The sequence below is a fragment of the Carlito syrichta genome, unplaced genomic scaffold, assembly GCF_000164805.1.
Source record: "Carlito syrichta isolate Samal-C Ts95f unplaced genomic scaffold, Tarsius_syrichta-2.0.1 Scaffold238807, whole genome shotgun sequence".
In the NCBI taxonomy this organism is placed as follows: domain Eukaryota; kingdom Metazoa; phylum Chordata; class Mammalia; order Primates; family Tarsiidae; genus Carlito; species Carlito syrichta.
Window position 1 is genome coordinate 21,156 of NW_007182903.1, and position 23,475 is coordinate 44,630.

General features: G+C 42.1%; 1 pseudogene; it reads right to left on the reverse strand.

Moving 5' to 3' along the window:
* Positions 1-8,946: 8,946 nt before the first annotated feature.
* On the reverse strand, positions 8,947-22,398 carry LOC103253585 (annotated as a pseudogene).
* Positions 22,399-23,475: the final 1,077 nt, after the last annotated feature.

Genomic DNA, 23,475 nt, shown 5'->3' on the forward strand with positions numbered 1-23,475 from the left:
TTTTGTGCCTTCCTCCACTCTCTTGTTAAGTAACCTGATGTTTTTGTTACTATTTGAATACCTGATGGGGGGCCCAGACTGTTAATATCTGACCCATGGTTAGTTTTTCAGCTTCTACTGTTAGCAGGCAGGTTGCAGTTACTGCCCTAAGACTTGGGGACCATCCCCTGACACAGCATCAAGTTGTTTAGAAAAATAGGCCACCACACTTCTCAATGTGCAATGTACAATGTGCATGGTACTCAAATGGTCCTAACATTTGAGTAAGCACTACTGCAACTAGCCCCTGCCTTTCATGGCAAGTAAGTCAAAAGATTTAGCCAAGTTAGACAGGGGAAAACAGGGACAGGGTCAGTTCTTCTTTTAATTTGCTGATTGCCTGGCTGCATTGACCCTCCTGTTCAAAAGGGTCTGACACTGGCTCTAGTAGCTTTTCATGTAAAGACTTGACTACAATACTAAAACTGAAAATCCATATTTGGCAGAATCCCACCATTTCCAATAATCCACATAACTTCTTTCTGTTTTGAGGAGAAGGTGTTTGACAAAAAGCCATTGTCCTGTTCTGGGTAAGATTCCTCTGTCCAAGAGAAATCAAGTAGCCTACATATTTATTCAATTTGTGCCTCTGCAATATGGCCTTACTTTTTGGAGACATTGTAGCCTCTTTCAGCTAGAAAGTTTAAGGTGTAAAAGTCTTTCTATCAGAAACCCCCTTAGAAGGGCTAGCAATTAAGATATTATGCACATATTCTACAGCAGTGTTCTTTTCTTTCTTTTTTAAAATTTTTTATTTTAAAGATAAACAAATGATGTGGGGTACAATTCAGAGTTAGGTATACAAATGTTTATTATGCAGGTACCCTTGTTGATGAAGTGCGTCCCCACTCCCCCAGCAGATTCCATTAGTGCCAATCCCTCCCCACACCCTGGCAGTTTCCCATTACTACCAAACCTTTTTAAATAATATTACAATAATTGTTCAAGGTCTGCTTATGAGTGAGAACATGTGATGCTCAGTTCTTCGTTTCTGTGATAGATCACTCAGTATTATAGACTCTAAGTCCATCCAAGTTGCTATGAAGTTTATAATTTTGTCCTCTTCATGGCTATGTAATATTCTATTGTGTATATGTACCACATTTTTAAAATCTGGTCCTCTTTTGATAGGCAGCACAATTGGTTCCATGTTTTTGCTATTGTGAACAATGCTGCAATAAACATACAATGTGCAGGTATCTTTTCCATAGAGTGATTTGAGCTCCTCCAGGTATATCCCCAGAAGGGAAATTGTGGGGTTGTATGGGAGGTCGATTTTTAGATTGTTTAGGAATTGCCACACTGTTTTCTACAGAGGCTGTACTAGTTTACACTCCCACTAGTAGCGTAGAAGTGTTTCCGTTTCACCACATCCTCTCCAGCATCTGTTATTTTTTGAGTTGTTGATGATGACCGTCCTGACTGGAGTAAGGTGGTATTTCAGTGTAGTTTTAATTTGCATTTCTTTGATGACTAGTGAAGCTGAGCATTTTTTCATGTATCTGTTGGCTGCTTATAGGTCTTCTTTTGAGAGGTGTCTCTTTATATCTTTGGCCCACTTTGTAATAGGTTTGTTTGTTTTTTTCTTTTCGGCACGTTTGAGTTCCTTGTAGGTCCTGGATGTTAGGCCTTTGCCAGACATACAGTTGGCAATTTTTTTCCCCCAGTCTGTGGGCTATCTCTCTATTCTTTTGAAGGGTTTCTTGGCTTTGCAGAAGCTAGTCAGTTTGTTGAGGTCCCACTTGTCTATCTTATCTCTTATGACAAGGGCACTTGGGGTTTTGATCAGGAATTGGTTGCCAGTTCTGGTTTCCATGAGGGTGTCTCCTGCATTTTCTAAGGTTCTTATAGTTTGAGGTTCTACATTTAGGTCTTTGATCCATTTAGAGTTGATTTCTGTGTATGGTGATAGGTAGGGGTCTTGTTTTAATCTTCTGCATGTGATCAGCCAGTTTTCCCAGCACCATTTACTGAATAGGTTCTCCTCTCCCCAGTGGTTGCTATTGGAGGCTTTGTTGAATATGAGTTGGTTGAGAAATTGAGGTTTTGTTTCTGGAATCTCTATCCTGTTCCATTGGTCTGTATGCCTGTTCTTGTACCAATACCAGGCTCTTTTGATTATTGTAGCTTTATAATAAATTTTAAAGTCTGGGAGTGTGAGACTTCCTGCTTTATTCATTTTGCTGAGGATTGTTTTGGCTATTTGAGATCATTTATGTTTCCATATGAATTCTCTGTATTGTCATTTCCAGGTCTGAGAAGAATGCTGCTGGTAATTTAATTGATATTGCATTGAATCTGTAGATTGCCTTGGATAGGATGAACACCTTAACAATATTGATTCTTCCAATCCATGAGCATGGAATATTTTTCCATTTGTTTGTGTCATCTTTGATTTCTTTCAGCAGTGTTGTGTAGTTTTCATTGTAAAGGTCTTTTATGTCTCTGGTTAGGAAAATGCCAAGATATTTCAGATTTTTTTGTGGTTATTGTGAATGGGATTGTGCTTTTTATTGGGGTTTCTGTTTATTTATTGTTGGTGTATAGATATGCAGCTGTCTTTTACACGTTTATTTTATACCCTGAGACTTAGCCAAAGTCTCCTTTATCAGTGGTAGGAGGTTTTTAACAGATTCTCTTGGGTTTTTGAGGTATAGAATCATATCGTCTACAAAGAGGGATAACTTGACTTCCTTGTTTCCTATTCGGATATCCCTGATCTCCCTCTCTTGTCTGATTGCTCTAGCTAGGACTTCTAAACTATGTGGAAAAGGAGGGGTAAGAGTGGACATCCTTATTCTGTTTCAGTTTTCAGGGGAAATGGTTCCAATTTCTCTCTGTTTAGCAGTATGCTGGCTATGGGTTCTCATTGATGACTCTTATTATTTTGAGATGGTTCCATCTATGCCTAGATGTTCAAGGGTTTTTTTTATCAAGAAGCGTTGCTAGGTTTTATCAAAAGCTTTTTCTGCAACTAATGATATAATCATGTGTTTTTTGTTTTTATATCTGTTGATATATTTAATTACATTTATGGTCTTGTGAATGTTGAACCAGAACTGCCTGCCAGGGTTGAAGCCTATTTGGTCATGGTGAATGATTTTTGAGATGTGTTGTTGGATCCAGTTTGCTAGAATCTTGTTGAGAATTTTAGCACCTATGTTCATCAAGGATATTGGCCTGTAGTTCTTTTTCTTTGTTGAATCTTTATCTGGCTTGGGTTTCATGTGATGTTAACATCATAAAATGATTTGGGGGGAGTTCCATGTCTCTCAATTGCCTGTAATACTTTCAGTTGGATTGGTATCAGTTCCTCCTTGTATGTTTTGTAGAATTCTGCTGAAAAGTCTCTGGTTCAGGCTTTTTTTTTTTTTTGTAGTCAATTTTCTGGATAGTCATTGGTCTATTTAAGGTCTTGATTTCTTCTTGTTTCAACTTGGGAAGGTTATGTGATGTCAGAAAGTCTTCCATTCCCTTTAGGTTTTCAAGTTTGTTTCCATACAAGTGTATATAGTAGTGTCTGATAATCTTTTGTATTTTTGGGGGGTCTTTTCTGATTGCGTTATTTGGGATTTTCCTCTCTTTTTCTTGGTCAGTCTAGCTAGGGATCCATCAATCTTGTTTATCCTTTCAAAGGACCAGCTTTTTGTTTCATTGTTTTTTTGGGTTTTTTTTTTTTTTTTTGTATTTTTGTCATCTCTGTCTCAAATTTGGGCTTTTATTTTGTTGCTCTGGATTCTTCTGCTGAAATTAGGGTTTCAGTGGTCTTGCATTTCCAGCTTCCTTAGGAGATTTGTTAGCTGTTAACTTGTGATCTTTCCATTTTCTTCATGTGTGTTTGTAAGATATGAATTCCCCTCTTAGTACTGATTTCATGGCATCCCAGAGGTTTTGGTAAGATGTTTCTTTGTTATCATTTGTTTCCAGGTATCTTTTAATCTCTGTGTTGATTTCCACGTTGACCCAGGAATTGTTTAGCATTGTGTTATTTAGTGTCCATGTCTTTGTGGGTTTTGGGGGAACTTTGATGGTGTTGATATTTATTTTTATTCCACTATGGTCTGAGAAGGTGCATGACAGTATTTCAATCTTATGGAATCCGTTTATGCTTGATTTATGGCCGAGGATGTGGTCAATCTTAGAATACGTTCCATGTGGTGATGAGTAGAATGTATATTCCATGGTTGTTGGGTGGAGTGTATTGTAGGTATCAGTTAAGTGCATTGGTCAAGTATCACATTGTGGTCCCAGATCTCCTTGTTGATTTTTTGTCTTGATGATCTGTGTAGGGTTGTGAGCGGGGTATTTAAGTCCCCAGTTATGATAGTATTAAAGTCTAAATCTTTTCTAAGTTTACCTGGAAGCTGCTTTATGAAAGATGGAGCTCCTATGTTGGGTGCATGTATGTTTAGGTTTGATTTTTCTTGTTGATGGATTAAACCTTTTATCAGTATGTAGTGACCTTTTAAAATTTTTCATAGCTTAAAGGGTATTTTGTCTGACATTAAGATCATGACTCTACTTTCTTTTGTGTTTTGTATGCCTGAAATTTTGTTTCCCATTCTCTTACTTTGAGTCTGTGAGTGTCCTTTCTGGTGAGATGAGTCTCTTGGAGACAATATATTGTTGCCACGTGATATTTTATCCATTTTGCCCTTCTATGTCTTTTCAGTGGTGCATTTAATCCATTCACATTCAGGCTAATTATTGAGATGTGTGAGTTTATCCCTGTCATGAGGTTCTTATATAGTTTGTTGATGCTGTTTATTTATTTGTTGTCTTTCTTTTGATTTGGGGGTTGTTCTTCTGTGTTTACTACTTTAAGTGTTTTTTGTATAGCTGGTATAGAGGCAGTGTAAGCTCTTAGGGATTGAATGTCTGGGAAGAATTTTTTTTTTTTTGGTTGGAGTCTCACTCTGTCACCCAGGCTGGAGTGCAGTGGCACACTCACAGCCACTGCAGCCTCAACCTACTGGGCTCATGCGATTCTTCCACCTCAGCCTTCCAAGTAGCCGGAACTACAGGTGTGTGCTACTACGCCTGGCTAATATTTTATTTATTGTAGAGATGAGGTCTCACTAAGTTGCCCGGGTGGGTCTTGAACCCATGGGCTCAGGCAATCTACTCACCTCAGCCTCCCAAAGTGCTGGGATTTCAGGCTGAGTCACCGAGCCTGGCCCTGGGAAGAATTTTAATTCTCCATCTCTGATAAAGTTTAGCTTAGCTGGGTAGGTAATTCTTGGTTGAAATTGTTTATCTTTGAGAACTTTGGTGATTGGGCTCCAAGCTCTCCAAGCCTGAAGTGTTTCTGTAGATAAGTCTGCTGCTGTTCTAATTGGTCTTCCCCAGTAGGTAGTCTGACCTTTTTCTCTTGCTGCCTTTAGGATTTTTTTCTTTTATAACTACTTTGTGTAGGCAAATTACTATGTGTCTAAGAGCTGATCTTCTCATTTGTTGTCTTGCAGGGGTTCTCTGAATCTCTTGTGTTTGAATGGTCATGTCACTGATAAGATGAGGGAAGTTTCCTTGGATAATTTCATGGAATGTTTGCTCCGGGATAGTCTCTGTCTCTCTGTCTGTCTCAGAAATTCCAATGAATCTTAGATTCGGCCTCTGGAAATAATCACTCATCTCTCAGAGGTTTTGTTATGTCTTTTAAAGCTTCTTTTCTATGTTTTTAACAGTTTGGGTTAGTTCCATATTTTGATCCTCAAGCTCTGAGATTCTTTCTTCTGCTTAGTTAATTCTGCTCTCCATGTTTGTCAGTTTGTTATTTATTTCATTTACTGTATTCTTTATTGCTGTTATCTCAGTTTTCAACTCCTTCATTCTTTCCTCTTGTCGCTCCTCATTTCTATTTATTCTCTCTACTAATGTCTTGATATCTGAGTTTGTAGTTTGAGACCAGTCATTCTGGGGGCTCTTCATTGTTTGTGTTCCAAAATATGTATTCTCAGTGGCTGACCTCCTAGGGATCTGTGTGGTTTTTCTTCATTTGTGTAGATTTTCCTCCCCCCTTTTTTTACCTCTTCTTTAATTTTGCTGTTCAGGGATGGGGGGTAGTTTTTACTTCTGTTTGCTTAATCTCCTATTCTTCCTTATGTGGAACCTCTGGCTTTATTCAATTCTGAAGCTGGACTGTGGGTGCAGGGGCTGTACTTTTTGCAGTTTTGATATTTAATTGAGGGGGGATGTGATTCAGTAACTAACTGCAAATCCCAGTATCTGCTAACAGATGTGTGGGCCCCCTGGAACCCATTTCCCACTACCTTACAATATGTCCATTCAGTGGGGGTATGAATTTGTCCCCTGAAGCAAAATGAGGTAAGAAAAAGGAAAAGAATGGAAAAAGGAAGAAGTTGGATGAAAGCAAGGTGCAGACAGAGAAAAAGAAGAGGGAAAACAGACAGGTGTACCAACTAACAAATGAAAAGAGACACAAGAAAAACAGAAAAGATATTTTTAAAAATACAGACAATCATACAAACACACAAACTGACCATGCCCCCCCCATTGATGTACTCTTCCTCATTAATACCCATACACAACCAGGAAGTCTGAAAAAGCCAGCAATAAAGTAACAGAAACAAAACAAGTACAAAAACAGAAGGAAAGAGAGAAGAGGGGGAAAAAAACCTAAAACAAACCAAAAAGAAAAAAAGAAAACCAAAACAAACAAATAAAAAAACTCACTCTGAGATTGTTCCTGTAACATCAACTTCCATTCAGCTCTGGTCTCCAGCCCTTCTTGTATGCTCTCAGTGCAGGCTGATAGGGTTGCTGTCAGTGTGGGTCAGTTGCCCCATGGACTACTGTGGGAGGAGGGTAGATCAGATCTGGACTCACTGGCTTGCTGCTACTGCTGCTGTCAAGTCTCCCACTCAGATCTGACCTGTTGCATCTGTTCCAGCATGGGGGAAGGGTGTCTGTCTTTCCAAATTTGATGAGATAACCTCTAGGTCCCAGGTTGGAGGCTGGGTGGAACTGGGTGGGGCAATGCAGGTCTGTGCCTGGTCCCAGGACAGAGAAAATGGCTGTGGTCAGTGTTCCCTCGCTGTTGGTAGGGCTCTTCTACACTCTCTTTCCTGGATCCAGGGCTTGTGCCACTCTGCGGTCATAGGTGATGGTGTGGGCCAGGCGCCAGGTGGTGAGGATCAGCTGTGTTCCACAGCCTTATCTCAGGAGATCCCCAAGAACAGCAGATGATTCTGCGCACCAATGGCTCCAATCTCAGGGTGGTGGGGGCTTGCAGTCACCTCTGGAGGAGGGCCCTGGGTGCATGAACCCAAGTCTGCCCTCAGACAGACTTTTACTCACCCACTGACACATATACTCACACAGAGAGTCTTTATGGACACACACTTTTGCAGAGACTTTCACAGTCCGGTCTGTTCCATCACCATCTTGCTGGAAATGCTGGCAGTGTTCTTTTCTGAATGTAAATCTCTCAAGTCTCTACATCTAACCAAAAATAGTGGGAGAGTTCTTGAATCCCTGAGCACGACTGTCCAGCAATATCGTCTTTGGTAGGACTCAGGATCTTCTTATTCAAATGTACACAACTCCTGGGATTCTGGGCTCAGAGACACAGAGAAAAAAGACATCCTTAAGAGCTGGCACAGTATAAAATTTGCTTTTCCCTGGAAGGTTAGTCAGAATGGTATAGAGATTGAGTACAGCTGAGTAAATATCCTGCACAACCTCATTACTGGCCATAGGTCTTGAGTGAATCAATATTCTTTGGTCCTTGGCTTTTTTGCAAGATGGGGTTGTTTCAGGGTGACTGGCAGTGATGGATTAAACTTTGCTCTAGGAGGTCATGGCACAATGGCAGAATGTTTTTCAGTGCCTTGGGGATATTGCTTAATCCCAGGTCTCAGTCCCGGGTCCTTCAATCATACCAATACTAGCTTGGCTGTTTTTGCTCTCCTGACCTTTCCCTGAGCCCATACTACAGGATTCACTTGGCTCTTAATTTCTAAAGAAATCTCCTCTGAATCTGGAACTTCCCCAGAAGTTCCATGGGCTCAGGGAACCTCCACCTCTATCCTATCCTGATAGAGAGAAATTGTAGCCCCCAACTTAGTTGAAAATTTCCTTCCCAAAAGGTAAACAGAGCATCTGGAGACACAGAGGAAGGGATGACTCAAAGACTTGGATCTCACTTCACTGAGCAGAGGCTCTGGAATCTTTTAGTATTTCCTTTACCAGACACCATTTATATCCCATCCCCTCCTGGATAGGGGTACCCTTTGAGTGGTCAATGCAGAAAATGTGGCCCCTGTATCAATTAGAAACCCAACTGGCTGTCCCTCTCCTTCTAGGGTAACCTGGGACTCCTGGGGAAGATGTGGACCTTGTTCTGAGGAGCCAGATGGGGAGCCCTAGGGTCCTGTCAATCAGCATCTTCCACAGTTCCTGGGAACTGGTACTCAGATGTGTCCTCTTTCTTCCTTCTCTTGGAGTGATTTGGGCATTCCATTTTTTCAGTGTCGCTCCTGTTTGCAGTAAACAAATTGAGCCCCTGCGTAGGCAACCCCTGAGTCCCACTGGGGAGTAGTTACTCACCCATGCAACCTTCTTCCTTTCTCCTGGGCTACCTGAAGTAGTCTGTAGGGCTACTGCCAGAAGATGAGCCTGTCCTCTTTTTTTTGTCGGGAGTCACACTTGTAGGCCTTAAGGGCTATGTCTACCAATTGAGGAGTAGTGTCTGAATTTATTCCAATTTCTAGAGTTTCCTCTAAATATCTGAAGCACTCCAAGAAATGAAATGGGGGACAAATCACTGCTTGGCTCCTGGGGTCATCTGGGTCCCCAAGGGTGTAAACCCAGAGGCATTCTTGTAATCTCTTTAGGAATGCTGATGAATTTCCCTTAGGGCCTTGTTCTATTTCCCCCGAGCTTTTACTAATTGACTGGAGGCTGGCTCACTTCTCTCAGATTCCTGGGCAGCATATTTCTATAGTGATCCAGCCACACTTGATCCCTGTCATCACTGGGGTCTCAGCTCAGGCTGGCTATTGAGACTGACACCTCAGCAGCCCAGTAGATGTGTGACCCAGGTTATCAGCACTCATCTTGCCTGTGTCCTCTTTAGCTTTGGGCATGACAGCAGATTTCTCTTACTGGCAGAGTGGGGTTGCCATTAAGGTCTGCATGTCTGGCTATGTGGGGTTATATGTGGATAATATTCCCCTTATGAGAGTTATAAACTCTTTGGGGCTCACCTGTAAGCCTTTAGTCTGAGATTTTCAGTTACACAGTTGGCAGTTGTGAAAGGCACAGGGACCAGAGAAAAACCTCCCTCTCCATCAGGTACCTGCCTGAGTGGGAACAGTCCCTGTCCAGGGTTATATGTGTTTCCACTATGAGTGGTGCTCTCTGGAAAAGAGGGGTTAAAAAATGTGAAGGAGGGCTGCTGCCATAGCAGGAACTGTAGCTGGTCCAAAGAGTTTAGATGACCCAGCAAGTATGGAGAAGGACCCCTGGTGATGCCAAGGGTTCAGTTCCTGAGGAAGAAGGGAGGCTATTTTTGTGTACTGACAAAGGTTCCAGTCTTTGAGTGGGGAAGAGGACCTTGCTTCTCCTTTTTGAGGGTAAGTACAAGGGTTCTTCCTTCCCATTCCCTCCCATACAGATCCCCAGATGACTGGTTTCTTTTTTCCAGGAGCTTCTGGAATTGGCAACATTGTTCCCTTGGCCAATTTACATATCTTGCATTTCCCTTGCAGGGCTGAGTTTTGATAGAGGGCCATAAAATGTTGAACATAAGGCATCTCATCCCATTTTTCTTGTTTCTTATAAAAATAAGCCCAATTGGAGAGTCATAGTATAAGTAAGTGACCCATGTTCAGACCATAATCTCCTGACCCCCTGGGGAATACTGAGGCAAGGCTATATTATAGTCATATGTCATTTGGTTTTGGGTCATGAGTAGATCTCCAAACAGTTTCCAGTGCTGGAAAAGGCATCCTAGCAGGCGCTCTTTCAGTATTAAGGCCTGCTTCCCCATGTTATAGGGTCTTTGCACAGAGTCTGATTGCACCTTCCAAGGTACTAACATTGGGAATTAGTGGTGACACAAATCCTGCAACTCCTAGCCTGCAGAATATTTCTTGTATCTTTGCTTGCACTATACCAGGGTGGATGGCCTGGGAGGTATGAGAGAATAATAGGGATTGCCTATTCTTGGGGTGTATTTGGCGTGGGCAGCTTCCTGGGAGATCCCATGGAGACATCAGAGTATTTCTGTGTCCTGCTTGTGTGGGGGAATGTAGGTAAACCAATCAAGTAAGGAAGATGTTCCCTTAGGTGAAGGTGCACACCCTCACTATTCACCTTAGCTTTGTGTCCCTGCACTCTGGTTCCAGAGATCATGATCCCACCAAACTGTCCCCTTCAAAACTGGGTCTCTTTGCCAAACCAGTAACAGTCCTCCCATGGCTACTGCAAAATGGAAGTCCAATGTTTTAGGGGTTGCCACAGAGTAAGGGGAGAGGAATCCAGACTTCACCTGCACTCAGACCACAGACAAAGATGGACAAACATTCAGTCCTACAGATATAACAGACAGGAATGAAATCCTAAAGGCCATCATCATCATCTGTATGGGGTTCCCTTTGTTAAAATGGATTGAGATGTCTCTCAGTCTCCCAGACCTGAAGGGGATTCCTTCCTTTTCCCACCAATTCTGGATCTCTTGACCTAGGTCCTAGTGTTGACAACCCAGAGTCCTAATGATCAAATCCAAAATTACTCTTTTAATTAGTTCATGGAACTGCCACTACCTGTCAAAGGAGTTGAACCAATAGGTTGCAGTGGCTTCTTCTGCTCTCCCAGTATGTCTGGTTCTGGTGGTCGGTGGACTAGACATCAGGTGGAGCATCTCAAGTCCTTCTCCAATCTCCTTCTTGGCAACTTAGGCAAGTTAGTTCAAGCACACTTCTGCAGCTCACTGCTTCACCTGTTGTGATCCTATAAGGAAGTTGAGTCAGGGTTTGGTCCACAGTCCCTTCTGAGGTCCCAGATTTGTTATCCCCCCCTAAAACCTGGGCTTGCTCACTTGGCAAGGAACAAATGACTCCTCACAAGAATGTGGGTATTGATCAATATAGTAAGTCTCCTATATGTGAATGAGTTCAGTTCTGAGAGCATCTTCATAAGTCAAAAGTTAGTCTACATACCCAACTATCACAATTGGCTATATAGTGCTATACTGTAATAGGTTTATATTAAGCACCAGAATTACAGTGGGACTTCCAAAAATGTTAGGTTAAAAATATCCCAAGGAAGATGGCAGTGGAATCTGTTGGACTATGTGAGTTCCTCTGTGAGGGGTAAACACATATACTCATTGCATCATCATAAAGAGTGGTCGGGGGAGGGGGTGTCAGGCAATCCATACCACAATCAGTGAACATTGTGATTTGCAAGTAGTTTCTGAATCCTAGCTCCCCACCCTCTACCTTATTTGACTCTCAAAACTGCAAAAGACAGCAAAGCTTTCCCACCCATAGCCCAGTTTCAAAATAGAACAAATTCAGAGTCCTGACCAAGGAAGAATAAAAGGCTGAGCAAACATCAGAAGTGAAAGTCTCTCCCATTACCACTGAATAACAGAACTAAAGAGAAAAGAAAGAGATCTTTCACAAATGAAAAATCAATGGAAGAACGCAAGTAATTCCCAGTGTAACAAAGAGAACATGCCTGAGAAAATCAGACCTCAGAGCCCAAACAATAGAAATTACCAATGACTGGCCCTAGAATACAACAGGGATTAGGGAATGGATAGAAAGAGTGAATCAGACTCAAGAAAGACGAGATGCAACACTGAAAGAAATTGTACCAGAGATTTTGGCCATAAAAAAAAATTCCATACAGAAAGTAAGTAACAGGATGACAAGCATGGAAAGGAGACTTAATCAAGCAGAAGAAAGAATCTCAAAACTTGAAAACCAAAACATGGACTTAACCTGATCTATAAAAGCATAGAAAACTCAGAAAGAAAGAACAAAGCCTTCAAGAGCTGTGTGATTATAGTAAGGGACCAAACCTACACTGGATTGGTATCCCAGAAGAAGAAAGGGAAACAGAGAACACCTTGGAGCAAGTATTCCAGAAGGTTATCCAAGAAATTTTTCTCCTTCTCACCAGAGATGTGACCATTCAAACATAAGAGCTACAGAGAACCCCACAGGACACTAAATGAGGAGGCCAACCCCTAGACACATAATAATTCACCTACACAAAGCAGGTATAAAAGAACAAATCCTAAAGGCAGCAAAAGAGAAAGGTCAGACCACACATCAGGGAAAACCAATCAGAATAGCAACAGAAGTATTGGCAGAAACACTACAAACTAGAAGGGACTGGAATCCAATAATCAAAGCTCTCAAAGATAAACAATTTCAACCAAGAATTACCTACCCAGCTAAGTTCAGCTTCATCAGTGATGGAGAATTAAAATCCCATCCCTAAGAGATTATGCAGCATCCAAACCAGCTCTACAAGAGATGCCTTAAAAGGTAGCAAGCATAGAAGAAAGAAAGAAAAGAATGACCATACTCCCGAAGAGAGCAGGAGAATGCAGAATAAACAGAGAATACATCACAACTGCAAACTTGAAAACACACATATATAAACACAAAAGTTAAAAGAAAAACAAACAAAGAGGGAACTTTATAAGAACCTCATGATGGGGATAAACAATCACATTTCAATAATCAGTCTGAACGTCAGTGGACTAAATGAACCACTGAAAAGACACAGAATGACAAACTGGATACAAAATCATGACCCAATAATTTGCTGCATCCAGGAAACTCATCTCATTACAAGTGATGCACACAAACTCAAAGTTAGAGGATGAAAAACTAATTTCCAGGCAAATGGATCACAAGAGAAGTCAGGAGTCATGGTCTTAATATCAGACAAAACAATGTTTAAGCTATCAAAAACTCAAAAAGATATGGAAGGACACTACATAATGATAAAAGATTCAATTCATCAACAAGAAATATCCATCCTAAATATATTTGCACCCAACACAGGAGCACCAGTGTTTATAAAACAGCTACTAAGTAAATTAAAAAAAGATATATTGACTCTAGCACTATTAGAGTTGGGGACTTAAATACCCCACTAACAACCCTAGATAGATCATCAAGGCAAAAATCAACAAAGAGATCCAGAACATCAACATGACACTTGACCAAATGGACTTCATAGATACCTGCAGAACATTCCACACAATAACCACAGAATATACACTCTACTAATCATGACATGGGATGTACTCCGAGATCCATCACATCCTTGGCCATAAATCAAGCATAAACAAATTTTGTAAAATCAAAATACTGCCATGCATCTTCTCAGACCAGAGTGGAATAAAAATAAATATTAACACCAAAAAATTCCCCCAAAACCCACAAAGACGTGGCCTCTAAACAGCATGACACTGAACGACTACTAGGCCAACACACAATTCAAAACAGAAATTACAAGATTCCTGGAAACAAATGAAAATGAAGAAACATCTTACCAAAAACCTCTGGGGTGCCATGAAAGCAATTCTAAGAGGGGAATTTATATCTCTGCAAATATTGACCAAGAAAATAGAAAGATCCACGTTAGCCTAACAAATCACCTAAGGGAACTGGAAAGATAAGACCACCAAAACACTACCTTCAGCAGAAGAATACAGATCACCAAAGTAAAAGCTCAAATATGGAACTTAGAAGACAAAAATATCATAGAAAAGAAATAAACAACAACAAAAATGCTGGTTCTTTGAAAGGATAAAGAAGATTGATGGAACCCCTGGCCAGAATGACCAAGGAAAAGAGAGAAAAAGCCCAAATAAACACTATCAGAAATGCAAAAGATCAAATCACAACTGGTACTGCAGAAATGCAAAAGATTATCAGAGATTACTATGCACATCTGTATGGAAACAAACTTGATAACCTAAATGAAATGAAGAACTATCTAATATCATACAACCACCCAAGGTTGAAACAAGAAGTCATTGAAACACTAAATAGGCCAATAACAACCCAGGAAATTGACTGCATCATAAGAAAACTACCAAAAATAAAAATAAAAAAAAAAAGCCCTGCACCACATGACTTTCCAGCAGAATTCTACAAAATATTCAAGTAGGAACTGATACCAATCCTATTGAAAGTATTCTAGGCAATTGAAAAAGACAGAATTCACCCCAAATCATTTTATGAAGCTAACATCACACTGATACCCAAACCAGGTAAAGATTCAACACATAGGGAAAACTACAGGCCAATATCCCTAATGAACATAGATGCAAAAATTCTCAGCAAGATTCTAGCAAACTGGATCCTACAACACATAGCAAAAATCATCCACCATGACCAAGTAGGATTCATCCCTGGGATGCAGAGATGGTTCAACATCTGCAAGACCATAAATGTAATTAAATGTATCAACAGATGTAAAAGGGAAAAAAAGGACCATATGCTTATACCATTCAACGCAGAAAAATTTTTTGATAAAATCCAGCATTCCTCCTTGATAAAAACCCTTGAACACCTAGGCATATAAGGAACATACCTCAAAATAATAAGTACCATCTACAATAAACCCACAGCCAGCATTTTGGTAAATGGACAGAAACTGAAAGCATGTCCCCTGAAAACCAGAACAAGAGAAGGCTGCCCATTCTCACCCTTCCTGCTCAACATTGTGTTGAAGTCATAGCTAGAGCAATCAAACAAGAGAAGGAAATCACGGGTATCCAAACAGGAAAAGTGGAAGTTAAGTTATCCCTCTTTGCTGATGATATGATCCTATACCTTGGAAATCCAAGAGAATCTGCCAAAAACCTCCTTGCACTGATAAAAAATTTTTGCAAAGTGTCAGGGCACCAAATCAATGTGCAAAAGACAGTCACATTCGTATACACCTACAACAAATAGGTGGAAAACCAAATGAAAACCATAATCCATTCACAGTACCCACAATAAAATGAAATACCTCGACATTTTCCTAACCAGAGACATGAAAGACCTTTACAATGAGAACTGCAAAACACTGCTCAAAGAAATTCAAGAAGACATGAACAAATGGAAAAATACTCTATGCTCAGGGACAGAAAGAATCAACATTGTTAAGATGAACATTCCACCAAAGGCAATATATAGATTCAACGAGATACCCATTAAGTTACCAACATCATTCTTCTCAGACCTGGAAATGACAATACAGAAATTCACATGGAAACATAAATGACCATGAATAATCAAAACAATCCTTAGCAAATGAATCAAAGTGGAAGGTATCACACTTCCATACTTTAAACTTTACTATAAAGCTATAACAATCAAACAGCCTGGTATTGAACAAGAACAGGTATATGGACCAATAGAACAGGTCCCAGAAGCAAAACCTCAATTTCTCAACCAACTCATCTTCAAGAAAACCTCCACCAACAACCACTGGAGAGAGGAAAACCTATTCAGTAAATGGTGCTGGGAAAACTGGCTGACCACATGCAAAAGATTGAAACAGGACCACTTACCTATCACCATACACAAAAATCAATTCTAAATGGCTCAAAGACCTAAACATAAAACCTCAAACTAAAAGAATCTTAGAAAATTCAGGAGTAACCCTAACAGAAATCAGGCAACCAATTCCTGATCAAAATCCCAGATGTCCATGCCATAAGACAAGTGGGACCTCATAAAACTGAAAAGCTTCTGCAAAGCTAAATAAACCATCAAGAGAGCAGGGAGACAGCCCAAAGAATGGGAAAAAATATTTGCCAACTGTATATTTGACAAAGGCCTAACATCCAGGAGCAACAAGGAACTCAAACGTGCCAAAGGGAGAAAAAAAAACAGCCCCATTAAAAAGTGGGCAAAAGACATGAATAGACACTTCTCAAAAGCAGAGACATGGACAACCAACAGACACATGAAAAAGTGCTCAGCCTCACTAATCATCAGAGAAATGCAAATCAAAGCCACATTGAGTTACCACCCAACCCCATTAAGAATGACCATTATTAATAAAATAAACAACAACAGATGTTGGTGAGGATGCAGAGAAAAGGAAACACTTCTTCACTGTTGGTTGGAATACAAACTAGTTCAACTTCTATGGAAAACAGTGTGGTGATTTCTAAAAGAATTAAAAATTTACCTTCCATATGACTCAGCAGTCCCCCTACTGGGAATATACCTAGAGGAACTTAAATCATTCTACAAAAAGATAACTGCATACACGTGTTTACCACAGCACTATTCACAATAGCAAATACATGTAACCCACCATGCTGCCCATCAAAACTGGACTTGATCAAAAAAATGTGGTACACACCCACGCTGGAATATTATGCAGCCATAAAGAGGGACAAGCATACAGACTTCACAGCAACTTAGATGGATTTAGAGTCTATAATACTCAGTGAACTATCACAGAAGCAACAGAGTACCATATGTTCTGTCTCATAAGCGAACTCTGAACATCATTATACTATAAGAAAGGGATTGGCATTAGCCGGAAACTGCCAGGGATGGGGGCCACATAACATTAATAGGGGCACCTGATCTTAAACCAGGCAAAGTGGGGACCAAAGGGAGGCCCAAGCTTTACCTGTACGATGTCCACTTGTATACCTAATTCTGCATTGTACCCCACATCTTTAAAATAACACATTTGTTTAAAAATTGAAGAAAAAAAAAATCCCAGCAGGTCCTCCTAATGTTAGTTCAGGCTCCCCAGGGGGTATCTGGTATGCGATCTGGTACCTCATGAAAGATTCAAGGAACTGCACATAAGGTAGACTGGAGAATATAGTTGATTTAGAAAGTAAGCTAGAAAAGAGAGAGGCAATTCACCTCTCCAAGGTAACAAAGGGGGCAAAGCTTAGGAAACATGATGGCAGCCATAGCTGAAAGAGTGCATGACCACATCAGTCTAGTAAAGCAGTGGCAAAGGACTGCTTCAGATTGAATCTCTTTAAACTTTCCCTTTGAGGGGGCAGGTCATTAAGGTGATTGAGTGGTGGTCTGCTCCATGTCATCCCAGAGGGCAGGTAGGCACAGGTACTAATGTCAGGTGACGGACGAGTCAGTTCATGACTGCTGCCATGTTGATAGGGTCTGTGCCATGAAGGTCGTGAAGAGCTGATTGGATTAACTTGTTTACAAGACAAGCTGGGGAGGGGGCTGTAAAACAAGGATCACCACTAGAAACCAGTTCTCTCTGTGACTAGTGATTAGAGAGTCAGTTAAAGTGAATGCTAGAAAAACGTAACAGAACTGAGCAATGTGAAAGAGGCTGCTCATTGGGTATACTGACTTCATCGTATGTCCTTTCAGTTTATAATTCTCCTCACACAAAGAATACATTACAAAACACACACAAAAAAGTATTTTTAATCTTACAGTATAGTACCTTGAAAAGTACAGTAGTACAGCATAGTACAACAACAGCTGGCATCCAGGGGCTGGCACCACGTGAACAGGCAAGAAGAATCACTGACTGGAGGAGGGAGAGGTGGTAGGAGATGACAGAGCAGAAGGATCATCAGCAACAGCAGACGGCGGGGCCAGCTGCCATGTCCCTCATGCCTGACGTTGACCACACAGGTTCTGGTTCCTTGCTGGATTCAATTCTATCTTCATTCTTGAAAAAAAAGACTCTAGGTAGGAGCTCTTTTTTTCTTCTCATCATAGATGACACAGTAGCACTGGATTGATTCTTAGCTGCTGTTGCAACCTTCGTGGACTGTTCTATATTTCAGTCCTTTGCCTCAAAAACTAACAGTGCCTCCTCAAAAAACAAAAAACAACAACAAAAAACATCTTTGCCATTTCCCGCATTGTGAATCTCCTTGGTTCTTCAGTGACTTCTTCCTCTTGTCTCTCCTTGTCCTTTCTTAGGCCGCCCATGCCATCAGGTCTTCATGAGTAAGTTTCTCATTTTGCACAACAAGGAGTTCAGTGGTCATCCTCTTGGAGATCTAGCTCCAGCTTCTTGTTGAGGGTCACTAAGTTGCTGAAGACCTCATTGGACTCCTCATTTACCTTCTCCCATCACATCCACAAATCATGAACAAGCTGTAGGAAAAGTTTCCTTCAAACCCCACTCATGGTGGCAGCCATAATCTCCCACCAAGCAAAGTCAATTTATTTTTTTATGACCTTGTAGATGTTATAGTCCTTCCCAAATTGTCACAAGATTGTTCCTGACTCATCACTTGCCTTTACTGCCTGATGAAAATGTCACATAAATAGTATTTCTTGAAAGTCACTAGAGCTCCCTGACCCATATGTTGGGTGAGCAATGACATATTTGGTGGCAGATGCACTACTTGGACACTGGGATGAAAGTCTGCCACTAACGGGGTGGCATTGTTGATCTGTAAAAGAATGCTGACTGTGATATTCTTCTCCCAGGATTATTTCTCTACCTCCAGGATAAAGCAGCGTGAAAACCAGTCCTGGAAAATGGCCTGGGTAACTCCGGCTTTGGGGCTACTCTTCCACACAACAAGAAGAGAACCCTTGGCCATGTTTTTAAGCTCTTGGGTTCTCTGAATGATGAACTATGAGAGGCTTCAGCTTCATACCACCTGAAGCATTGCCACTGAATAACAGAGTTAGCCTGTCCTCTGCTGCTTTACAGCCTGGCATCAACTTTTCCTCCTTACAGATGTCACTTTGGACTGGCATCCTCTTCCAGATCAGTCCTGTCTCATCCACATTATAAACCTGCCCGGGTAAATATATACCTTCATCAATAATTTCTCGAAGCATTTCAGAACATTCCCAGGCGGCTATCATGTCTGCACTCACTGCCTCGCCACTTACTTTTACATTGTGAAAGCTGGCTCTAGCTTTGAACTGGTGAAACCAGCCACAGCTGGTATTAAAAAGATGTACAAGCTGGTTCTTCGCCATGTTTCTCCAAGTCTTCATAAAGGCTTTCTGGCCTTAACTCTTGCATCAGCATTCAGCTGAGCAGGATTTGACACTGATGCTGATCCTGCATCCACAAGCTGAGAAGTTTCTCCATCTCCTCCATCACCTTTCTACTCTTCTTCAGGATTATTGTTGACATCATCAGCATGGCAGACTTCACATGTTCAGTGTTCTTGTCCTTCTCTTTTAGAAGCTTGCTGATGGTTGAACAATTCATGGTGTAGAATGAGTGACATCTACCATCTTCTCACTTTGCTTTACTCTCCCAAACACTTTCATTTTTGTTTTCATTGTTACTGCTTGGTGCTTTTTAGCAGCACCAGCTGCATCACGGCTGCTATCATGCTTACTCCTGGACATCTAGGGCTTGAAATAAAGATACTCTTGTACTCTATACATTACTGTACAGTAACGTACACAAAGGCACCACCACTTGTGAAGGAAGCACGCACATGGCAATGTATGCCAGACACGTGAACCAACTTAAGTGACTGGACATGGAAACATACATTTGCATCTTGGGAAGTTCACAACTTGAGGGTTCATATGTAGGGGACTTACTGTAGAGTTGTATTACTTTGCACAAGTAAGGAGAACACCAGGAGTATCTTTCAAAGCTGTGTCCTCCCAAGGAAAAGGGACAGGGGGGTTTGATGGGAACATGGAGAGAAGTGAGGGTGTATCATCACATGCAGAGGAGGGGTCCCAGTGGCACAGATAGAGGTCACATGTTATGGTAATGAACTGGAGCCCTTCCAAGAGTGGAAGCTTTGGCATGGTAACTAGGCAAGTTCACTGGGCATTCTGTAAGTTGCCAGGGTCTGTCTGGAACTGGTTTTAGCCAGTTAGGTGACTTCATTCTACACTGGCTGCAGGGCAGAAAGCTGTAAGATGGGCTGATTGCTCAAGTTGATTGAGTTCCTATTGTTCATAAAGACCCTCCTTTTTTACTTACAATTGCACCCAGCACTCTCTTTAAATGTTGCCTTTGCTATTACAGAGACCAATAATGAAGGGATTGAATATTTTGCTTTTTTCTTCTGATTTTGCATTTCCTAATGCATACAGTGAACCTACTTCCTGGGTGTTGGATCCATCTCTAAATTCCACTGGTAACTTTTACTGTTAGTAGCTGAGCTCGTGTCTTCATTCCATGGGTGACTGTGTGGCCACTCAAGTATCTAAGTTTCTTTGTCTCCCATCCTTTCATTCTTTCTCTTTCCAACCCACATGTTTCTGTGAGTTAGGGCTGTTCTAGAAAAGCCCATCAATTGTTCTGGAAAAACCTCAAACCATGATTTTTACTCTGTTTTCACACCACGTAGAAGAAGACTTCTGTGACCAAATGTGTGTTCTGCCTACCACCGAACAAACTAACCCCTTGCAGGGGACACCACTGGTTGTCCTTCCATTCAATTTAGACACTGCCTACTTGAAGACAGTGTCAGATTCCACAGACCATGGGCTCAGTCCCCAAGGCTGCCCCCCAACAGACATCAGTTGCAAATCTGGCCCTCTGGAACTTCTGACTGACCAGCCTCAAGTTGGGGTTCATACAATCCCTTCTTTGGGCTTGATTAATTTGCTAGAGCAGCTCACAGAACTCAGGGACACTCTTAAGTTTCCTGGTTTATTACAAAGGATATTACAAGTGAAATAAAGGATACAATTAATTAAATGATACAAATGAAAAATAAATAAGTGAAGGATACAGATGAAGAGATATGTAGAGTGAGGCATGTGGGAAGGGGCTCTGAGCTTTCCTGCCCTCCCTGGGGACACCATCCACCAGGGACCTCCATGTGTTCAGCTATCCAGAAACTCCCAGATAATTCTTTTTGTTTTGTTTTGTTTTTTGGTTTTTGGTTTTTTTTGAGTTGGAGTCTCACTCTGTCGCCCAGACTGGAGTGCAGTGGCCGCTCCCGGCCGCCGCAGCCTCGACCTGCTGGGCTCCGGTGATCCTTCCGCCTCAGCCTTCCAAGTAGCCAGAATTACAGGCATGCGCTACCACACCCGGCTGATTTTTTGATTTATTGTAGAGATGAGGTCTCGCTGCCCAGGCGGGTCTCGAACCCGCGGGCTCAGGCAATCCACTCACCTCAGCCTCCCAAAGGCGTGGGATTACAGGCTGAGCCACCGAGCCCAGCTCCCAGATAATTTTTTATGACCAGTTTTTACACAGGAAGGTAGAGGGAAATTTAGAGTAATATTTTTAGGTTTAATGGCTGACTTTGGGGAAAAAGAGCTCTGGTTTCTGTGGCCCAAGGAGGAGAAGAGAAATTCTATGGCTAGCCTTGAGGGAGGAATAGGGTGAGAGACAGGAGACAGGAGAAGATCAAAGCAAAATTTCTGTTCCAGAGGCTTCCTTCGGGCCTTCACTTTGGGGTATTGTTTTCCAAGTCCCAACACCAGTATGCTGAATTAGACAAAGACTAGTTAACTATAAAAATGTAACTCAGTTATGTGAAGAGGTCCACATAATTATGTGTGGAAGTGCCTAGGCCTGGGGACAGAGCATGGGAGGAGAAAGCCATTCCTCCAGCTGTCCTTGGGCTCATCACTGTTACCCAAGGCAGGGGACCACCCCCAAAGGTCTCCCCCCCCACCAGGTCTTTTTTTTTTTCCACAGCCTCCTCCACCCCTGTTCTGTTTCACACTGTCACCTCGGCTGGAGTTCAGTGGTGCAAGTATAGCTCACTGCAGCCTCCGACTTCTAGGTGGAAGTGATCCTCCCACCTCAGCCTCCCCAGAAGATCTATGACTGCAGGCAAACAGCACCAAGCCCAGCTGACATAACTCTTCCTCGCTATCTAATCTGTCATCATCTGTATCTCTATCTGCCTGTATGAAGATAGAACTCGCATTTTAGAGACAAGGTCTCCAACTCCTGGTTTCCACCTGCTGAGTCTCTGGCATTTCAGTCCCCCGTGCACAAGCTGTGCCTACAGGCCTTTAAGCCTCTGTGCACCCGGCCGTGCTAGCTTCCTGGTGGTGGAGGCTGGGGGGTGGATGGGGGAGGAGAAGCAATGCTGGCAGCGTCCGACTCCACACTGACACTGCCCCCAGCTGACTAGATCACCCAAAACCAGGTGGCTACCGCCCGGGACTAGGTGCCCCAGCTAACAGCCTCCGGCACCCACAAAAGGTGCAGACGCGGTGACGCACAGCTTCCCCTGCACTCGCCGCAGGGCGCTGTGTTAGGCAGGGTGGGAGGTGGGGAGGGCAGGCGGTGAGGGGCGCAGGGAGATGGGAATGTGTGAGCCAGGACGCTGAGCCTTGGCGGGTTAGGGTTAGCGGTAGGGGTAGTGACCGCGGGGGTCCCGCGAGGACAGCGACGCTGTATCCAGAGAGGTGAAAGACGCCCGGGGCACTGGCGCCAGAGACTCTCCATCTGCCCTAGCTAGAGGCAGGGACCGCGGCTGCAGCAGCCTCCTATTTTTATTTTTATTTTTATTTTAAAGATGTGGGGTACAGTTCAGAGTTAAGTATACAAACGTTCATTATGCAGGTACCCTTGTTGATGAGGTGTGGCCCCCCCCTCGCCTGGCAGTTTTCCTCAACTGCCAATCCCACCCCCCTTCTCTGGCAGTTTCCCACTACTGCCAATCCTTCTCTTATAGTATTATGATAATTGTTCAAGGTCCGCTTATGAGTGAGAACATATGGTCCTCTGTTCTTTGTTTCTGCAATAGATCACTGAGTTTGATAGACTCTAAATCCTTCCAAGTTGCTAGGATTTGGTGCTCTCTCTCTCTCTCTCTCATGTTTCTAATTCACATTTCCCTAAGGGCTCATGATATTGAAAAAATTTCCATATGGTTGTTTGCCATCTGCGTATCTTCAGTGAAATGTCTGTTCAGTCCCTTGTCCGTTTTCTAATGGGATATTTTTGCTGTTGCTCTTTGAGAGTTCCTTATAAATTCTGGTTGCTGGTCCCATGTTAGATATGTGGCTTGTAAATATTTTCCCCTGGTGTCTTTCACAAAACAGAAGTTTCCCATTTTTTTTGAGGTCTGATTTATCAGAATTTCCTTTTATGGGTCGTGCTACTGATGCCAAGTCTAAGAATCATCCTTTGCCTAGCCTTAGGTCCCAAAGATTCTGTTTTTAAAAAGGCTTTGGAATTTTACGTGTTGCATTTAAGTCCATTATCCATGAAGCCCATTTTTTATATAAGGTGTGAGGTGTAGGTCGAGGAATTTTTGTTGTTGTTTTGTGTGTGTCAACTTGTTTTGTGTCTACGGAAGTCCAGTGGCTCCAGCTCTATTATTGCAAAGACCGTTCTTCCTGCATTAGCTTTTGTGCCTTCGTCAAAAATCAGTTGGACCTAGTCTTAGGTTCTAGAAGCTGTTCTATTGATCTGTTTATAAGTCTGTCCCTTCACCTATTCGCGATGACAAGACCTTCCATGAGCAAAGTTTTGCGTCACACTCAACAGGTGACAAAGGTCTACATCTCCCCCGCCTCC